The 20646-nt window shown below is 32.8% G+C and overlaps 1 protein-coding gene across 2 annotated transcripts in view; it reads right to left on the bottom strand.

Annotated features, from left to right (window-relative positions):
- Nucleotides 1–5756, bottom strand: part of LOC145259643 (uncharacterized) — a 99947-nt gene extending 94191 nt beyond the window's left edge. Inside the window, exon 1 of one of the 2 annotated variants that reach the window (XR_013864189.1) lies at nt 5677–5756. The gene's annotated coding sequence lies outside the window, so the exon portion shown is untranslated. The remainder of the gene's footprint in view (nt 1–5676) is intronic. The other variant, XM_080117324.1, reaches the window with a different exon arrangement.
- Between the last annotated feature and the right edge of the window lie 14890 nt (nt 5757–20646).

The raw sequence follows: 20646 nt of genomic DNA, 5'->3' as shown, positions 1-20646 counted from the left end.
GATCGATCATCTCCCTCTCAGGACAGATAAATCAGTCTCCTGTATGTCATGAATAAGTTGCTGGAATCTATGTTAAATACAGAAGTATTCAACTACCAGCTGTAAATAACCTACTCAGTGACATGCAATATGGTTTCGTTTTATAGATCTATAGTGGATGTGCTGACTGTAATATCTCACAGGATTAGCGAATCTCTCGAGGGTGGTTTCATTTCTAGGGCAATTACTCTTGACATATCAATGGCATAAAGGTTTACTTCACAATATCTCCAACTACAGCATAGCTGCAAATGTCTTCTCAATTATTAAAGTATTAAATCATTTCTGTCTGATAAGTTTATAAGAGTAGTGGTGGATGGGCAGAAATCAGAAGCTAACAGTATAAATACTGGCGTCCCTCAGGGTTCCAGGGCTCAACTCTCTTCCTGATCTTCATCAGTGATCCCCCAAATCACATTCTTAGATCATTTATAGACATTTATGCAGACGACATCACAATCTATGGCAACATTTCAAAGGCTGGAAATGACCAAATTTTCCTGATTCTCTCCCTTCTCTGATCTTGAGCACGTGGTACAATGGAGGAAAAGGTGACTGGTTAATTTTAATGCATTTATAACTAAGCTTCTCTCTTTTCATCATCAACGCTCTGACCCAACTGAAATGAATTGCTCTCATTTAAGGGAGGCTTTATGCTGTGACAAGTTTCTGGTTCTATTTATCTGAAACGGGGCATATACATCAAATCCGTTGCCAAGGTCGCTGAAAAATCGTTGGATCATTCTACCGCTCCAGTAGATATCTCACTGACTATGCAATTTTCTACCTGTTTAAGAGCCAAGTGCGTCCTGGGATTGAGTACTATCGCCACATCTGGGCAGGAGCTGTTCGAAGCCTTATACTGCCTTGACAAAGCTCAAAACTGACTTCGTAACCTCTCTTCCCTGCAACGTCTTTCCCACAAAAAAGACATTTTCATGACAAGTGCTCTTCTGAGCTTCAATCGATGTCCCCCCTTGCTAAACTTCCACAAAATAAACACTCCTCTATCTGAAACCACTATCAATAATTTCCCCCACTCTTTATCTGTACCTAAACATAAACGTGAATCTCATTAACAAAGCTTCTTTCCAAGAACTGCTCGCCTGTGAAATTCTGTTCCACTGGACTGCTTTCTATCTGACTATAATATGGTTGTCTTCAAGTCCAACGTAAACAGGTGCTTGGTGGGCCGTTCCTAAAGATTACTACTATATTGTCCCAATGAAAACCGTACACTCCGGGCCTTGACAAGAGTTGACTCCTTTGTTAAAAAAAAGATCCAAGGGTTGGATCCTCGGCAGGCCAGACTCTTGCGACAGAATGAGCCAGACGGGAAGAGATACGACACTTTGATTCCTAAACGCTGAGTAACAAGAAACAACGAGTAATACTTTCGTAGTCTTTGCTGAAACCGACTCAAAGTTTGGGTGCGTTTATAAATAAAATTATTAAAAGAAAAAAAAAAATTCTTGATTTGAATTATAATCACGGTAGGCCATTTGGCTTTTGGCTAAGAGCAAATTGTAGTATATCTTCTGATACTAATGCAGTTTTAATTGTTATTTCCCTATACAGGTAACCTCTTTGGGGGATCTTTCCCGCATTAAAAACCGACCTTGTTGTGCTATCATGAAATATAAATAGGAATATATCATATGCTTTTTAAGTTATAAAATTGACGTCATCAGCTTTTTTTGGTCCCCCGACAAAAGGAGGGTGCAACTGTAAATTCACTCTTGTCCGTTCGTCCGTTCGTCTGTCCTCACTTTTCTCAATAATTACGCCTTGGAATTTTTTGAAATTTTGCGCAAACATTAAACATGATATGAACAAAAAAAATAACAGAATTTGTAAAAAAAAATTGATGCCTTGGATTTTTATAAAACTTTCTGAAAAGTTGTAAATAACTGATTTCTATATAATTTCGTTTGTTTATACTTCCTGATAACTCTTGGGTGTGCCCCAGGGACTCCTTTGGGACTATTTTACCATATTTGTTCAAAATTTTCTGTGTATGTCTATTTATCAGCTTTGTTGAACTCAAATTTAAATATGCCTTTGGGGACTTTGGGGACTAAATGGGCGGGGGCAAATGATTGACTTAGTCATTTCTTTTCTTTTTTTTCTTTTCTTTTTTTTACATGGTGCAGAACTCAAATTTACATATGTTAAGGTCTAAAACTGCAGCGTTTGTTCATTTCCACCAGGATTTGACGTCCCCTGGGGACTTTTAGAACTAAAGAGGGGGTGAACTTGGTCATTTTTTTTATGCTTCATTCACTATACACTCACGGGCAATCATGCATGTTTCCCTTGTTTAAATTATTTCGGTTTACAATCGTCGTTTGAAAATGCTAGATCTGGCCATGAGCAAGGCCGATTCAAAGAGGTTAGGGATTTTATCTGCCCCCTCTCACTGTATACACTATTATATGTTTTAATGTAGGGGTGTAATTAAAGTGATATTTTTTTATCTTAAGGGGAAAACTGTGCTGTACGAAATAATCTATTCGTTATATTATTATAAATGCATAAGCAATGTCAAAATCTGAACCTTCATTGACACAACAATGTTCAAAATCATTTTCATGGCGCCACAAGTTTGTACAACTATTTAAAAATTATTTTCGTTTGATAGTATTCAGTTTATAAAACTGCCATGTTTATTTGCGTCTTTTTGTTTTTTTGTTTTTTTGTTGTTTTTTTTGTTTTTGTTTTTTTAATTGTTCATTTTAGTTGTCTATCAACGTAGTGAATTATAAACAAAATTAAACAAATTCTCGGAAAGGGCGCTTCGAGTTTATCCTTCATAACACACACCAACACCATTTTCAATATTGGCCAAGTATCCCGTTTCAGTTTCTAAGAGGATAATATTGAAAATACAAAAGTGGATTTAAATCCTTCGTTCTGACGGACATTTTGCAGTTAAGACAACAAAACGAAGAAAAATGGTAAAAAAACAAAACAAATATATAATAAATGTTACCAAAGGCAATATAAGTTACTTTTTACCTACCTGGATAATTTTTTGTATTTCAACTTATTATTTTGATAGAACATTGTATTTTCGCTCGATTGTTGAAATTTATTAGGTGGGTTTTTGCCAGTATTTTGTTTCATTTCCGATTTTTGAGCTATTATCAAGATTCCTCCAGATGACCGTCTAATGTCAGCCATTCTTTTTTCTTGTCCTAACTTAAGACTCGACACTATTTTGTTTTAAAGTAAATAAACACTTAAAAATAAGTTAAAACACAAAAACTTATCTAGGTAAGTAGAAGAATGATCTATACTTTCCTTTGGTAACATTTGTTTGTTATATGCTTTTTTTACCACTTTTCATTTTATTTTCTTAACTGCAAAACCCCCGAATTGACGAATCAAAGTTCGAAAACTTTGGGTTAAATAAGGGGGCTTTAACCCAACTGAACGTGACAATAAGAATCTTCAATTTGAAGAGGCTGATTGATACATAAAAGCCGACAATTCATTTCCTGGTGAAATCTTTCTTTTTTGTTTTCTTGTTATTATAGTACTAATAATTTCCAGATTACTGAAAAAAATATTAATTTTTATAATTCGTCATGTAATTTTATTATAGACTAGTAATTCAGCCCGGCTTTGCTAGGACCCATGTACTGCTCATAACTTTATGTACATATATATATATATATATATATATATATATATATATATATATATTAAAAGTTTGCCTCATTTGCAAGTAACCTACATCTAAAATTTCAAGTGGTTAGACCCAAAATTGGCGGAGGAGTTTGGTAGAGTCTGCAAAGGTCAACTCTGTAAAATTTTGCAGCCAAATTTTCGGTCAAAAACTGACTAAAAAGCTTGTTGCATGTCTGAATACCCTTTATGTAAAATTTCAAATGTTTAGATCCAAAATTGGCTGAATAGTTTGCTAAAGACCGCAAAGGTCAAATCTTTTCAACTTTTACCCATTGGCAGCCAAACTTTCGGCCAAAAACCGATTAAAAACTATGAATACACTTTATGTAAAATTTTAAAAGTTTAGACTAAAATTTGGAGTAATTTGGTAGAGACCGCAGAGGTCAAATTTTTTAAAACTTTAACCTCAATTTTTACCCCTTAACATTCATTGTTTTGGGTTCAAGTCAAGTTAAAAAGTTTTATCCATGTCTAAGTAATTTACATTTAAAATTTCAAGCGTTTAGACCCAAGATTAATGGAGGAGTTTGGTTGAGTTTTCAAAGGTCAAATCGTTAAACTTGGACCCCCTGACAGCCAAATTTCTGACCGAAAACCGATTAAAAAGATTTTCCCAAATCTCAATAGCACTTAATAATAGACTGAAAATTGACAGATTAGTTTGGTAGAGAAATGTACAGAGAGAGAGAGAGAGAAGAGAGAGAGAGAGACACACACACACCCACACACACTCGCGCGCAGACAGACAGTTTCACTTTTATAGATCTATAGATTATATACAAGTTTTATTTTTATAATTGGTGCTAATCGACGATCCCTGGTTTTCCAATTGCTTAATTAATGTTTACATTCGTACAACAGTGTACGGGTTTATTAAACAATATAAATAGAACTTTAAAACGTTTCTTAACTTTGAAAGAACTTTTTTTTTTCTTTTTTTTTCTTTTTTTTTTTTTTTCGAAAGCGTTAATGTAACCATAGCCGATTTGCTTTGGGTAGATGTTCGAATGCAATATCTATATTTAATCGTGCCTCCGTAGTGAGCAATATCGGCGTTGGAAAATCATGACTCGCTATCCCCAAAGAGCCGCCTTCTGATGATGTCCTGTATTTTAATACAGAACATCACTAGAAGGCGCCTCTTTGTAAACAATTAAAATATTTTCGTTTTTAATACTCCAAAAATAAAAAATAAAAACAAACAATGAGAATTTATCTAATAAAATGAATAATTTTTTAAGGAATCAATTTTAAAAAAGTAAGATCATAGTGGTTTACAAAACACTGAAATCTTAACAGGATTAAAGTTAGGGTTTGGTTAACATTAAACCACATGAGCAGTAACTTAGACAATTATGCTGTTATTGCTAAAAGTGACCTTATATAATATTCCAACGACATTTTAAATAATTGGTAACGACTGATGTAAGAATTTCAAATAAATAAATAAATAAATAATAATAATAATAATAACAATAATAATAATAATAATAATAATAATAATAATAATAATAATAATAATAATAATAATAATAATAAATCTTTAAAATTCCAAAGGAAGCAGACGATAGTTATAAATAGGGCTGTATATTCTTTTCATTGTTTTGACTCTTAAGTATATATCCGTTAATATCTTATATGTTTTTATATAGACTGATGTGGTTCCCGGTTGATTGACTGTGTCGGATATATACTTGAGAGTCAAAAGAATGAAAAGAATTATTCTGTTGTCAGAGCCCTAGTTATAAGCGAGACACCACTTGTAAACGACTGTTGTGATAATCCAAATTGGTTTGCACTCCATGAGTAAACAACAATAACGTGTAATAAATGATTAAACAAAGTTACTGTGGATTTTACAAATTAGTTCTAAATTCATTAAAAAAAAAATTGAAAACATTAAACTAATTAAAATCAATTAACCAATCAAATGTGGTTACCTACCTTGGATTAGGCTACGAGAGTGAGTTAAAACTGCCGAGAAACTCGTTCCTGATTCCGTTTTATAGTTTCCCAACGAGTGTGTGTAAAAAGGGGTGGAGCATGATTAAAGAAGACAATGTGCGTGGGAAGGAAGAGAGGCAAAGGGGGTAAGATAAAGATAGAGGAAGGGAAAGAGAAGAGGCGTAGAGAAAAGTGATTAGAGATAATAAAAGGATAAAAATAAATTAGAGAATGGGTGTTAAGTGAAATGAAAACTTTTTTATTGTTCTGTTTTTTTTTCTGTTTTTTTTTTTTATATGTGAACGTTTTGACAAATTCATCATTTAAAACGTTATTTGCCTTGCAGAAAGTCTCGTTTTTGTTTTAATTTAAATTTTAGGTGTTTGGGTTGTTGGTCGTATGAAATAGGCTAAGCATAACTGTTTTGATAAGTAAAAATGGATGATGACATAAAAATGCTAAAATGCTCCAAAGGATTAACACTTTCGAATGCACACAAATATCGAAAATCCCAGTTTTTCTCAACGATTTCAATTTCATTTATTTTTTTTAAATCATTTTTTGATAAAGAATGGAGGATCGCTCGAAAGATGATATTTAAAATTATAATAACATTGCAGCAATTAAATCATTATATATATATATATATATATATATATATATATATATATATATATATATATATATATATATATATACGAGACTTTTGCTCGTGAAAAACGGGCAAAAGTTACAGCCCGTTGACTAAGAATAAATGCATTATGCAAAATTGATGATTAAATTTGGGTTAATGTTTATATTAAATACTAATCGCTATTAATCCCTAACTGCATCAAACGAATGGTATAATACTTAGTTCGCTGCACCTTATCATAACGAAGGTGAATACAAAATTTCATATATATATGTGTGTGTGTGTGTGTGTGTGTGTGTGTGTGTGTGTGTGTGTGTGTGTGTGTGTGTGTGGATAGCTAGATAGATATGATATGATATGATATGATATGATATGATGTGATATGATATTTATAATAAAACTAGCTTGGGTGCTTGGCGTTGCCCGGGTGTTTGGAGGTGTGTGTTGAGCAAAAAAAAAAAAAAGTGGTAGTTGGCAGGCAGGTTCGAACCCGTACCACGAAGGAGGAAAAGAACGTGAAATAAAACGTGACATCTTTACTGTTGCGTCTATTGCCAAACCGGAAGCAACGTAGATTTAAATTAAGGCTAGTTAATCGAAAAGAGAGGGTGAATTTCCAAAATATCGGCAAAAAAGCGACCCCTCCCTGTAGAAAAGTGCCCAGTTGAGAATGAAGGAAGTAATGTTTTTAGCCAATTTTTCGATATTTGTCGTCCGAAGGATTGAGCTTCAAAATGATACCAATCTCGTAAAAATCCGTCGTCTTTGTTGAAAGTTTTAGGCAGACATACATACATACATACATACATACATACATACATTTAAACAGACAGATGAGATTTATATTACAGATGAGAAGCGCTTTTGTACTTAAGAAAGAATTGGCGCGACGGTCAAGCCTGGACTTTTTCTCATTTTATTACTTTTATTATTTGGAATAATCACGTTGACACACCGGTTCCCGCTGGATCACCGAAGTTAAGCAACGTTGAACCTGGTCAGTACTTAATGGGTGACCATTTGAGACTTCTAGTTGCTGTATGTGCTTACCGCTTATCTCGGCACTGTTTCCAGGCATCCTGGACTTCTCCTTTCCACTGGACACAAACAGTGCCGATTCAGTGCTGATTCACAATTACACGCGCAGTTGCCTCTACAAGGGGGTATCCTTTGCCTTTTGAGACTGAACGGAGGCCTTAGATTATTTGGAATTACTTTGAGAAGTTACTTTGAGACTTCGAGGAGTTTTTACCCACATTCAAACATACAAACTCATAAAAAATAAAATATAGGATATGCACATACGAAAATTCTGAATGATCGATTAATTACTTTAAGAGTAAATTATGTCCATGCAAATATATAAACATATACACATTCATATACATAAAAAAAACATATACACCCTACTAAAGTCTGATTGCCACTGCTGATGAGTTTCAAAAATGCAATCTGGACGTGGGGACACTTTAGAAGTACGATATGAAATAAAATTCTGTTTTAAACTTGGAGAAAAATGCCACAGAAACATAGGCAATGCTTCAGACAGCTTTTGGGCCATCTTGCATGAATCGAGCATTAGTTTTTGATTGGCATAAAAGATTCAAGGAAGACAGGGAGTCTGTCAGGGATGATGAGAGGTGTGGGAGGAGTATGGAAGTCAGAACACCATAGTTGATTGACAAAATAAAGAATTTCATTGATAAGGACCGTCGTGTGTCTACAGAGACAATAAGTGTACAGTTTTATGTCAGTTTGGGAAGTGAACACACAATTATTAGCGAGGAACTCAAAATGTGGAAGTTTGTCCCAAAGATGCAGTCCACAACTCCATCCTTGTCACAGACTATTTGACTAAGATGAGCATCAAGGCAGTTACTCACCCTCCATATAGTCCAGACCTTGCTCCCTGTGACTTTTGGTTATTACATAAGTTCAAAGAAAACCTTAGAGGCTGTCGTTATGAGGAGATTAAAGAGGCTGTGACGCTCACACAAGAGAACTTCCTTGGAGCCTTCCAGAAATTGTTGGAACAGTGCAACAATTGCACATGGATATAGTATCTTTTCCAATGGAAAAATCTTCTAATTTACCGTAATTTTCAGATGCCATCTTTACATTTAGAATTTAACTTTCAATCAATTGGATTATTACAATTTTTATTGGGCTATTTCATGTGCATCTATACATCTAACTCATCAATATTTTCTTTGGAAAATTTTCTTCATCGAGCCTGAACTTCTTTGGGGATATTCTTTTGAACTATACATTTCTGCATTATTATCAACTTTCATACAAAAATGACTTCTTTCATAATTTGTAGTTTTCGATTTATGTTCTTACAAACACAATTTATTACCTGTTTAAAAATACTAATAAGCAAAACCACACCTCTCCTGGGTGGGCATTATTAAATACCAGTGGCAAGTGGAGTGTATGTTGAGGACCACTTAGAAAAAAATGCCGAGATAAGCGGAGAGCACATACAGCGCCTAGAATTCCCAAATGGTCACACATCTGCTACTAACCAGGCTCAACGTTACTTAACTTCAGTGATTTGATGAAAACCGGTGTATCAACGCGATTATGACGTGTATATATATATATATATATATATATATATATATATATATATATATATATATATATATATATATATATATATATATATATGAATAAAAAAGAATACGAAAAGTATAAAAGCTTATAACTTTTCTTTATTCGTTTTCAATTGGCGACGTGCAGGAATACAAAATAATAATATTATGAAAAAAATTTAAAAAACTTTATATATATATATATATATATATATATATATATATATATATATATATATATATATATATATATAATAACAAAAGTTTATATTCCAAAGTACATGATGTTAACAATTCTGTATTTCATTCCTTTACATCAATTGATTTATACAGTTCTTGACAGCATCTATTTCGTAGCGCACAATCAATTGATGTAAAGGAATGAAATACAGAATTGTTAACATCATGCACTTTGGAAGATAAACTTTTGTTATTTATTATATATATTGCTCTGTATTCACACTGAGCTTCTTATATAAGGATTGATATATAGCAAGAAAAATATATTTCTACAGAAATAGATATATATTAATATGTATATATCTATATATCTATATATATAAATATATATATATACCCCGAGTAATAAGTATAAAAAGATAAAGAATATATATATATAGAGAGAGAGAGAGAGAGTGAGAGAGAGAGAGAGAGAGAGAGAGAGAGAAATAAAAAGGAAAATATATATATACTAGCAAAAGTACCCGTCGTTGACTGGGTTCAAAAACAGCCTACAGAAAATGGACTCTGATTTATGAAAGTATGATAGGTTATGAAAAGGAAGGGTTGTAAAGAGATAGCTTCAAATTCGGGGGTATCAAAATCAAAGCAAAACATGATGTAAGTAAAAATAAAATAGATAACCCCTATAATTTATTATACCATACTAGTTCACACTGAAACACTTATCACAATATTCTGTGGATCTATATTAAAAACCTTGTTAAACTTTGTGACATATTTCCATTCTATGGAGATCAGGCGCGAACGAACACCCCATAATTTTATTATACCATATTTCTTCAAAATGAAACATAATTATCAAAGTATACTTACGCAGATAGATATGAAAAGTCTTTATTAAAGTTTGTGCCTATTTCTATTCTATGGAAGCCAGGCGCCGACGCAGACCCCACAATTTTATTATACCAGCTCTATTTAAGTTAAAACATACTTATCAAAGTATTCTTATGTATATCTATATCAAAAACACTTGTAAACGTTTTTGTTTGTTTCTTTTAATTTTTTCCATACTTTGTGGACCAGGCGGAACGCAGACCTCACAATTTCAATGAACCACCGTTCTGCCAGATCAAACATACCCATTCCTGTGTCTCGATACATCTTCTATCATTATATGTAATCAGTTTTTTTAAATAGTCAACCATATAGGAGCCTATTCGTGACCAGACACACACACACACACACACACACACACACACATTCAGCTTTATATTATAGATATATATATATTCCGAGTAATAAGTATAAAAGATAAAGAATATATATATATATATATATAGAGAGAGAGAGAGAGAGAGAGAGAGAGAGAGAGGAAGGGGAGGAGGGAGATAGGGATATATTGCGCCTCGTTCCCACATAAACATTGTTCCCACACTCCAAATTACGCATACTAAAATGTTTTACAGATAGTTTCTTACACAATTTGATACAACAATTAACATATGTACAACAAGCAAATTGTACTGAAAGGGTTATGCGGCGTTGCCCTGGACTATGAATAATATCACATATTGATTATTGTATTAATAGTCCGTCTGTACCGCCAAACAAATCGCGTTGATTCTGTGTCATTTTTTATTCAGTCCTTCACAGGTGTTTGTATAGTTTTTAATTGCTAAGATTAAATAATTTTAACAATTAACTGTGAGCTCTAAAACATTTACACTAACAATGTTGTAGCATGTATAATAAGTAACATTATTAAAAAAGTGCATGTTTCTATTTATTTATTTCTCACTAATGTTAGAGAAAGTTTTCTCGTTCGCGAGAGTCTGTAATCTTGTTACACCCATGTGAGAAATTAGGAAAAAATATTAACCTGTTTCAAAGCATCAGGTTTGACCAAACCCGAAGCTCTATCCGTCGGGCGCCTTCTTGGTAGAAGTCGCATAGACTCTCAGAACACTAACAACGTAACATTTGCTTATTCATTGCCCAGGGAAATCGCTCTATCTGCTATAAAAGTAGAAGCTTTACTTTCACAAAGACAAGCGACCACAATACATGTAACCATTTCGGACGATGAAGGAGTAACATCCAAAAAAGTTTATGGTGGATTACAAAATGGCCCTTTACTACTGAAGAACTGCGGTTAAAAATTATAAAGTAATTTTATAAAAAAAAAAATAGGCAGTGACATTTAAGTTTAAAATAGTAGTGTTTACATTTTGTAAGAGTGAAAGTCAGTAATGAAATAAACAAAATAAACAAATAGCCCCGCTCTTACTTTAGTGGTCAATGTAGTCAACCGTCGGGCTAAAATGTATGGAACTCGTGTTAACAGATGTTTGTATACATACATGTGGCGTTTATTTTAGCCACCTAACCAATCAGATTCATTTTTATTCCCTCCCATGCGTTAATATTTTTATTAACCAAAACCAGGGATTCTCTCAATGGTTCGGCTGACTTTTACTTTTACTCTTCTTTTGTTTTATTTTATATAGGGGTGACGACCATTTATGTGAATGTGTCGAGTTAATATGTGACTTTATTTCAATACGTGCGTGGTTGAAATAGTTTTATTTCTATTTTAAATCTGGATTTAGTTTAGTCTTTTATTTAATTATTTTTTTTATTTGTGTGTTGTTATGATACAGTAACGTTTATTCTTTATATTCAGCTGTTTAACTTCCATAGTTTAGTAGGTTTTAGGAGCCTTTAAAGATTACAGGTTTATTCTTCAGACATAATCTTCTCCGATTACTAGTATGCCGTATTATTTTCCGCTCAACTTTTGGTGAGTGTCCGCTTCCCGAGTAATAAGTATAAAAGATAAAGAATAATGATTTATAGCTAAAGATTAAACATTTAAATTATCAATAAGTAAAATAAAAACAGAAAGCTGTGTATATAAAGCTTTAAACATTAACATAGTAAGTATACCTAGTAATTTTAACTATATATGCTAAGGATTTACTGATTGCTAATTAAAGATTGAGGTTAAAAAATTAAAAAATTATAAAATCAAATATTCTAAAATTTTAATTTTAACTAAAATCTTTACAAATAAAGTGAGGGGAAGTTTTAAGTACTTGATTATTAGGTGACAATTAAAACAGGCAAGAATATATTGTCAGTGTACAGCCAATATGTGAAAAGACCAAGAACAGAGTATACATAATAGCATAAGTATCAAAATTAAAACCCACACATTACAATACACGGAACAGAAACGCATCAATCAATCTATATATCTATTAAAGTGAAAGTGTATGTCTGTCTGTATGTCATTCTTTCTGTGTACATTTCCCTACACAAAAACTCCGTCAATTTTCAGTCTACTGACTCGAAATTTGATATACAGGGTATTGAGATTTGAGAAAATCTTTGTGATCAGTTTTGGCCAGAAATTTGGCTGTTAAGAGATCAAAGTTCAACGATTTGACCTTTGAGAACTCTACCAAACTCCTCCGCCAATTTTGGGTCTAAACACTTGAAATTTTAGATATAGATTCCTTGGACATGAATCTAACTTAATAACTTGATTTGAGCCGAAAACAATACATGTCAAGGGGTCAAAGTTTTAAAAAAGTTTATCCCTTCGGTCTCTACCAAATTACTCAGACAGTTTCTGGTCTAAACATTTGAAATTTTACATAAAGGGTATTCAGAGATAGGGCAAGCTTTTTAATCGGTTTAGGTCGAAAATTTGAGTTATCAATATATATATATAAATGTGTGCATGTATGTATATATGTATGTATGTATGCATATTTGCATGTCTGCCTAAAACTTTCGACAGAGGCGATGAATTTTCACAAGATCAGTCTCGTTTTGAAGATCGACCTTTCGGACGACAAATATTGAAAAATTGACTAAAAACATTAATTTCTTCACCTTCAACTAGGCACTTTTCTACAGGGCGGGGTCACTTTTTTCGCCGATATTCTCGAAAGTCATCCTCTCCTTTTGATTGTCTAGCACAAATTTTCACAAGATCAGTCTCGTTTTGAAATTCGACCTTTCCGGCGCAAATATCGAAAAATTGGCTAAAACATTAATTTCTTCACTTTCAACTAGGCACTTTTCTACAGTGGGTCGCTTTTTTTCGCCGATATTTTCGAAAGTCATCCTCTCCTTTCGATTGTCTAGCCTTAATTAAAACCTGCGTCACTTCCGGTTTGGCGGTGGTCGTAACAGCAAAGACGTCAGGTTTTTCCCCGTTCTTTTCCTCCTTCGCGGTACGGGTTCGAGCTTGCCTTCCTACTACCACTTTTTTTTTTTGCTCAACATACACCTCCAAACACTCGGGCAACGCCGAGCAGCCATGCTAGTATATCTATAAAAGTGAAATGAAACTGTCTGTCTGTCGGTGTGTGTGTGTGTGTCTGTGTGTCTGTGTACATTTCCCTACACAATAAATCAGTCAATCTTTAGTCTACAGACTCGAAATTTAATATACCGGGTATTGAGATTTGGGAAAATCTTTGTAATCCGTTTTCGGTCAGAACTCTGGCTGTTAAGGGGTCAAAGTTCAACGATTTGACCTTTGAGAACTCTACCAAACCCGAGCGGAACTGCTAGTATGTCTATAAAAGTGAAAATGTGTGTGTGTGTGTGTGTGTGTGTGTGTGTGTGTGTGTGTGTGTGTCGTTGTGTGAACATTTCCCTACCAAATAACTCTATCACTTTTCGGTTTACACACTCAAGGTTTGTTATAAGGGGTATTGACATAAGAAAATCGTTTTGATCGGTTTCCGGACAGAAATTTGGCTGTTAAGGGGTCAAAGTTAAACGATCTAACCTTTGAAAACTCTAAAAACTCCTCTGCCAATTTTGGTTCTAAACGCTTGAAATTTTAGATACAGGTTCTTTGGACATGGCTCAAACTTTATAATTTGATTTGAGCCCAAAACAATAAATGCTAAGGTGCCCAAATTGGGGTCAAAGTTGTTGTTTTTTTAAATTGACCCCTGCAGTCTCTACCAAATTACTAAAAATTTTGATCTAAACATTTAAAATTTTGCATAAAGTGTATTCATAGGGCAAGCTTTTTAATTGGTTTTTGGCCGAAAAGTTGGCTGCCAAAGTGTCAAAATTAAAAAGATTTTACATTTGCGGTCTCTAGCAACTTATTAAGCCAATTTTTGGTCTAAACAGTTAAAATTTTAGATAAAGGGTACTCAGACATGCAGCAAGCTAGCTTTTTAACCAGATTTTGGGCGAAAGTTTAGCTGCCAAGAGGTCAAGGTTGAAAGAGTTGATCTTTGCGGACACTACCAAACTCCTCCCCCAATTTTGGGTTTAAACACTTGAAATTTTAGATGTAGGTTACCTGGACATGGGTCAAACATTTTAATTTGATTTGAGCCCAAAACAATAACTGTTAAGGGGTCAAAATTGTGTAGCCTTTACTTTTCTTTATAGTAGTTAAGGTAGTCTATAATATAGAAAGGCATTACCGTACATATGCACACTTTTTTAATATATACATATGCACATAAAGTTATGAACATTACATAGGGCCCGAACAAAACCGGGCTGAACTGCTAATATATCTATAAAAGTGAAATCTGTGTGTACATTTCCCTACCAAACTACTCTCTCAATCTTCAGTTTACAGACTCGAGATTTGATATAAGGGTTATTGAGATTTGAGAAAAGGGTCCAAGTTCAACGATTTGACCTTTGAGAACTCCACCAAAATCCTTTGCACATTTTGTGTCTAAACACCTGAAATTTTAGATATAGGTTACTTGGACATAGATCTGACTTTACAATTTAATTTGAGCCCAAAACAATAAATGCTAAGGGGTCATAATTGGGGTCAAAGTTTTAAAAGAATTAACCTCTGCAGTCTCTACCAAATTACTCAGCCAATTTTTGGTATAAACATTTGAAATTTTACATAAAGTGTATTCAGAGATAGGGCAAGCTTTTTATTTGGGTTTTTTTGCCGAAAATTTGGCTGCCAAGGGGTCAAAGTTCCAAAGATTTGACCTTTGCGATCTCTAGCAAACTATTAAGCAAATTAAACGCTTGAAATTTTAGATGTATGTTACTTGGACATGGGCCAAACATTTTAATTTGATTTGAGCCCAAAACAATGAATGTTAAGGGGGAAAAATTGGGGTCAAAGTTTTTTTTTAAAATTGCTGTCTCTATCAATGTTTCTCTATGGTAGTTATGAAAGCCTATTATATAGAAACGCATTACGATACATATGCAGACTTTTTAATATATACATATGCACATAAAGATCTGAACAGTACATAGTGCTAGTTTTACATAAATCACACATAGGGCAAGTTATGAGTAGTAGAAAGGGCCCAAGCAAAGCCGGACTGATCTGATAGTATATAAATATTGGCAAAAACAAAAATAAACTTACACATAAATACATATATATGTATGGAAAGTATAGCAATAGACATTTAAAAAAGCGAATTTACGCTAGCGTAAATATAAAATCCTTATAAACATGAATTAGAGCCGTAGGTATGGGTTAGGTATGGATATTATAAAAGTTTTTTAATATAAAAGTAGTGATAGTAAAAGTTTGGATGTAAAGTAGGTAGTATAAGTAGTGCAATAAAGAAATATCAACGAAGTAAGGATAAATTAAAATATTTTAAGGAATATAAGAGAAATGTATATTAAAACCTTAGAACTAGATTAAATGGTGTTAGGGTTAAATTTAAGGGGTGGGTAAGTGGTTAATGAGATGTGATTTTTAATGCCTACAATTAATCAATGACTCTTTTTTTATTTAAGAGCATATTCCTATTTTAAAATGTAATAATAAATACCTTTTTCATTAAGGCATAGAAAACAGGAGGAATTTAAGGATTAACAGGATTTTGTTTTTATTTCCCATTTAACAATTGTTGAGTTCTTCTTTATTATATCATGATAATATAGAGAAAGTGAAAATTTATCATTGTAATTAGGATTAGTGAAGGAACATTTATGATCGGTCAAGTTTTTGTTTCAACGTATTTTCTGTTTGACTAATATAGTATTTACTAATGGTAAGTAATTCAAGTAGTTTTATATTTGCTTGGTAAACCACACAGTTTTTTAGACATGTTTTAAGGGGTCATTCTGACTTTTTTGTACAACTAGATGTTTTGGCATTTTTGTTTTAACTTAGTTATATTCAGTATTTTCTTTTAAAATTCTGTTTTTATAATTTCTAAATTATTACTAGGGCTATGGTAACAGCAGATTTTTTCATTGTTTTGGCTCTCGAGTGTGTATCCATTGATAGAGTGATGTGGTTCTCGGTTGATTAACTTTGTCTAACTGTGTCGGATATATACCCGAGAATCAAAACAATAAGAATATGCTGTTGTCATACCCCTATTTATTATATATATATATATATATATATATATATACCTGATTTCACAAAAATTTTTGTTACTAAATGTTTTTCCAATTGAAAAATTTTAACCTACAATATCTACAGAACGCATCACAGCCTACTAATTGTTACTATAGCTCAACTTAATAACGTTTTTATTAAAAGTTTTATGGGTAGTGTTGCTAAGAGGGAAATGTAGCCTTATAGGATTAAGAATTTTTTCCTATGTTATTTTTAATCATTGAATTAAAATGGGGTGTAAACTGCATGAGCTTTCATTTACGTTCTTTTTTAGGTCTATTAGCACATGATGTAGTTTCAATGTAATTTAGTTACGTGATCTTATACCACTATCTTTTATGGCCTTATTATATAAAAATCTTGAGCGTTATTTAAATTTTTCTACTAATAGATTTAGGACTATGTTTGATAATAGATGTTGGGTGGTTGCAAAGTGGATGGACATAAATAGGATTCGTATTTTCTTTTTTATAAGGTTTAGGTTCAAATCAAGAAAATTAACTATTTTTAGGTTTGAGGTTATATCCACTTTAAGACGCTTATATCTCAAGTAAGGTTATATAGTATACTAGCATTTCAACCCAGCGTTGCCCGGGTGTTTGGATGTGTATTTTGAGCAAAAAAAAAGTGGAAGTTGGAAGGCAGGCTCGAACCCGTACCGCGAAGGAGGAAAAGAACGGGAAAAAACCCTGACGTCTTTGCTGTTACGACCACCGCCAAACTGGAAGTGACATAGGTTTTAATTAAGGCTAGACAATCGAAAGGAGAGGATGACTTTCGAAAATATCGGCGAAAAAAGCGACCCATCCCCCCCCCGTAGAAAAGTGGCTAGCTGAAGGTGAAGAAATTAATGTTTTTAGTCAATTTTTCAATATTTGTCGTCCGGAAGATCGATCTTCAAAACGAGACTGATCTTGTGAAAATTCGTCGCCTCTGTCGAAAGTTTTAGGCAGACATGCAAACATACATATATACATTTATATATTGGTAGCTCAAATTTTCGACCTAAACCGATTAAAAAGCTTGTCCTATCTCTGAATACTCTTTATGTAAAATTTCAAATGTTTAGACCAGAAATTGTCTAAGTAACTTGGTAGAGACCGCAGAGATAATTTTTTTTAACTTTGACCCCTATTATGACCCCTTAACATGTATTGTTTTCGGCTCAAATCAAGTTATTAAGTTACATCCATGTCCAAGGAACCTATATCTAAAATTTCAAGTGTTTAGGCCCAAAATTGTCGGAGGAGTTTGGTAGAGTTCTCAAAGGTCAAATCGTTGAACTTTGGCCCCTTAACAGCCAAATTTCTGGCCGAAAACTGATCACAAAGATTTTTCCAAATCTCAATACCCTGTATATCAAATTTCGAATCTGTAGGCTAAAAATTACAGAGTAATTGCATAGAGAAATGTACACACACATACGCGCACACATAGACATACAGATAAACAGACACGTTCACTTTTATAGATATATAGATATAGACTTACTATATCCCTCTCTATGCCGAATCCAGAGATCCTATAGAAACATCAAAGGGTCCAGTTGATAGCCCTAGATGTGATAGAATTTTTAAAATATTTTTCACAGTAATGACAAGAATTAGTCTTAAATGTCTAAAATTTAAGGGAAATGTCTAAAATTTAAGGGTTAAGATTGAGAGGTGTTGATAAAAAATCGAAATTCATGGAATCTTGTTTAACTGGTATTTAATGAATATGGATCAAATTTTATGCGAATAGAAAAAAAATTTTCAATGGAATGCTGTGACCTTAGTATGCGTCCTGAAAACCTTTTAAAATGTTTTGAAAAGATTCATATTTGGTGAATACTGATTGCTAAAATTTCACACAAATCAGAGATATTTGAATTTTTACAAAGAGCATCCATCCACCTTTTGCTTTTTTTACATAAAATTAAATTAAACTAAATATAGCACGTATTACCAACCCTTAAGCGTAGCAACTGTGTTCCAAAGTTCATAATAATCGATTCATTTGTTTATCAGTTTATCTTATACAAATATTTATACTAGCAGGCTGCCCGGCATAGCCCATGGAAATCTTTACTTTTATTTTTAGCCCCATACATGTCGCCATATATGACACCAGCTTTTACGGTGTCATGTATCACGCCGCGTAAGCCGTCATCTGCTATGACGTCATATATGACGTTATAGCACACACACACAAACACACACACACACACACACATATATATATATATATATATATAGGGAGTGCGTATATATAAAATTAGATTTTTTTATCTGTTTATCTATTATAATATATCCGTATTCCTGTGTTTTTGTTTGTTTGTTTGTTCACAATAACTGATAATTTGTAATTAAAATTAAAAATCGGTTTCACGAGGAAAAACAAACAAAATCAATAAATTGTACTAGCGTTTCGGAAACGATGTTTTTATTGAGATAGACAATAATTCTTGGGCAATCATTTTATAATTTAGTTTTTTGAAACAATATCTCCTCGTCAGCAAAAGTATTGGGTGTTTTTTTTAAGACACCAAAAATAAAACTAGCATTTTTTTTTTTAAGAAAGGCAGATGTATCTGGAAAATATTTAAAATATAAAGGAAAATAGTTACTTTTTTTGGTGTTGATAAACAAAGTAAAATAAAATGAAAATAAAAATAAAATAAAATAAATCGGGTAAAAATTAACTTATAACTAGCTTAATTGGAAGTCTGGATGCATTAATAAGGAATTGGAGATGGAAAGCTTATCATTTCGATAAACACCAAAATGAGACCAATGAACCAGTGCATTTTCAACCTGAAGAAATGGAAAATATCAACCTCAGAGAAGATGAAGCACAAAGAAAAGCGGCAAAATACTACAAACTTAAAACATATAGAACCCCCCCCCCCAAAAAAAAAAAAACAAGGACACTGAACATTTTGAAAATGACTTGCTTAACCTTATTAAAAATATTAAATTTAAAAATAACAAAAATAACATATTTCACGCCAACCCTTAAAAAGATAACTAAATTTTCGAAATCAATTTTAAAAAATAAACTGATAGTCCCGGCAGATAAAACTAGAAATGTTTATACCATGGATTATTTACAATATAAAAATCTAATATATATAAGGAATTTAATAAAAACTATAAAACAACAAATAAGTCAGCATTGAATAGAATAAATAAGGAAGCAACAAATATTTTAACTAAACTTAAAATAGATAAATACACGGAAATAACAGTACCGGGCACCTCGACATTTTCTTTAAAGGATCACAAACAGGACTTTAATATAAACCCTACAATTAGGCTCATCTGTCCCTCAAAATCAGATATAGGATTAGTTAGTAAAAATATCCTAAATAGAATTATCGCTAAAATTAAATCTGTAACAAAATATCCACTATGGCAATCTTCCACCCAGATAATTGATTGGTTTTCGAGCATTCAAAATAAAAATAATCTCTCTCTCTCTCTCTCTCTCTCTCTCTCTCTCTCTCTCTCTCTCTCTCTCTCTCTCTCTCTCTCTCTCTTCCTTTCTCTCTAAATTTCAACATTTCCTTACCATGTTAGGAGCGGTGACAATGTCAGAGCTATACGATTAGCAGTGTTTGAATGAATATGCAGAAGGATTCAGCATCAGGATCAGATCATCGGCATCAGGTCATCCTGTGGTCGTCTCTGCCTTTGTATGTGTCAAAAAAGGACGTGGACCGCGAGGAATCAGAAATAAGTAGAATGAAAGTAAATAGCAACGTTGCTACCTTCCCCAACTACGCATGTAATCGCTGAGGCTTGCAGTTATCAGTGTCGGGCGTAAACATCTGCTATTCTACAGGTTAATGAATAGCTGCGACCAATGAAGAGGGCTGCTTGCAGACCAGACAACCCTAGGGCACGATCTTCACGAGCTCTTAGCAAAACCCTGCTTCACTTTACAAATAAACAAATTTTTTATCGATTATTATTATTATTATTATTATTATTATTATTATTATTATTATTATTATTATTATTATTATTATTATTATTATTATTATTTCTGTCACTATTTTTTGCCAACAATTTTTCATTTAATTTTTAATCTATAATAATTATTATTATTTAGATGTACAACGGTAGGTTTTTTGTTGTTGTTTTTTTTTTTTGCAATGAAGGACGTTTTCTCATATGAAGAAA

This window comes from Euprymna scolopes, chromosome 1, assembly GCF_053919585.1.
Source record: "Euprymna scolopes isolate OS-2025 chromosome 1, ASM5391958v1, whole genome shotgun sequence".
Taxonomy (NCBI): Eukaryota; Metazoa; Mollusca; class Cephalopoda; order Sepiida; family Sepiolidae; genus Euprymna; species Euprymna scolopes.
The sequence above is the reverse complement of the archived record's forward strand: the minus strand, read 5'-3'. Positions and strand labels throughout refer to the sequence as shown.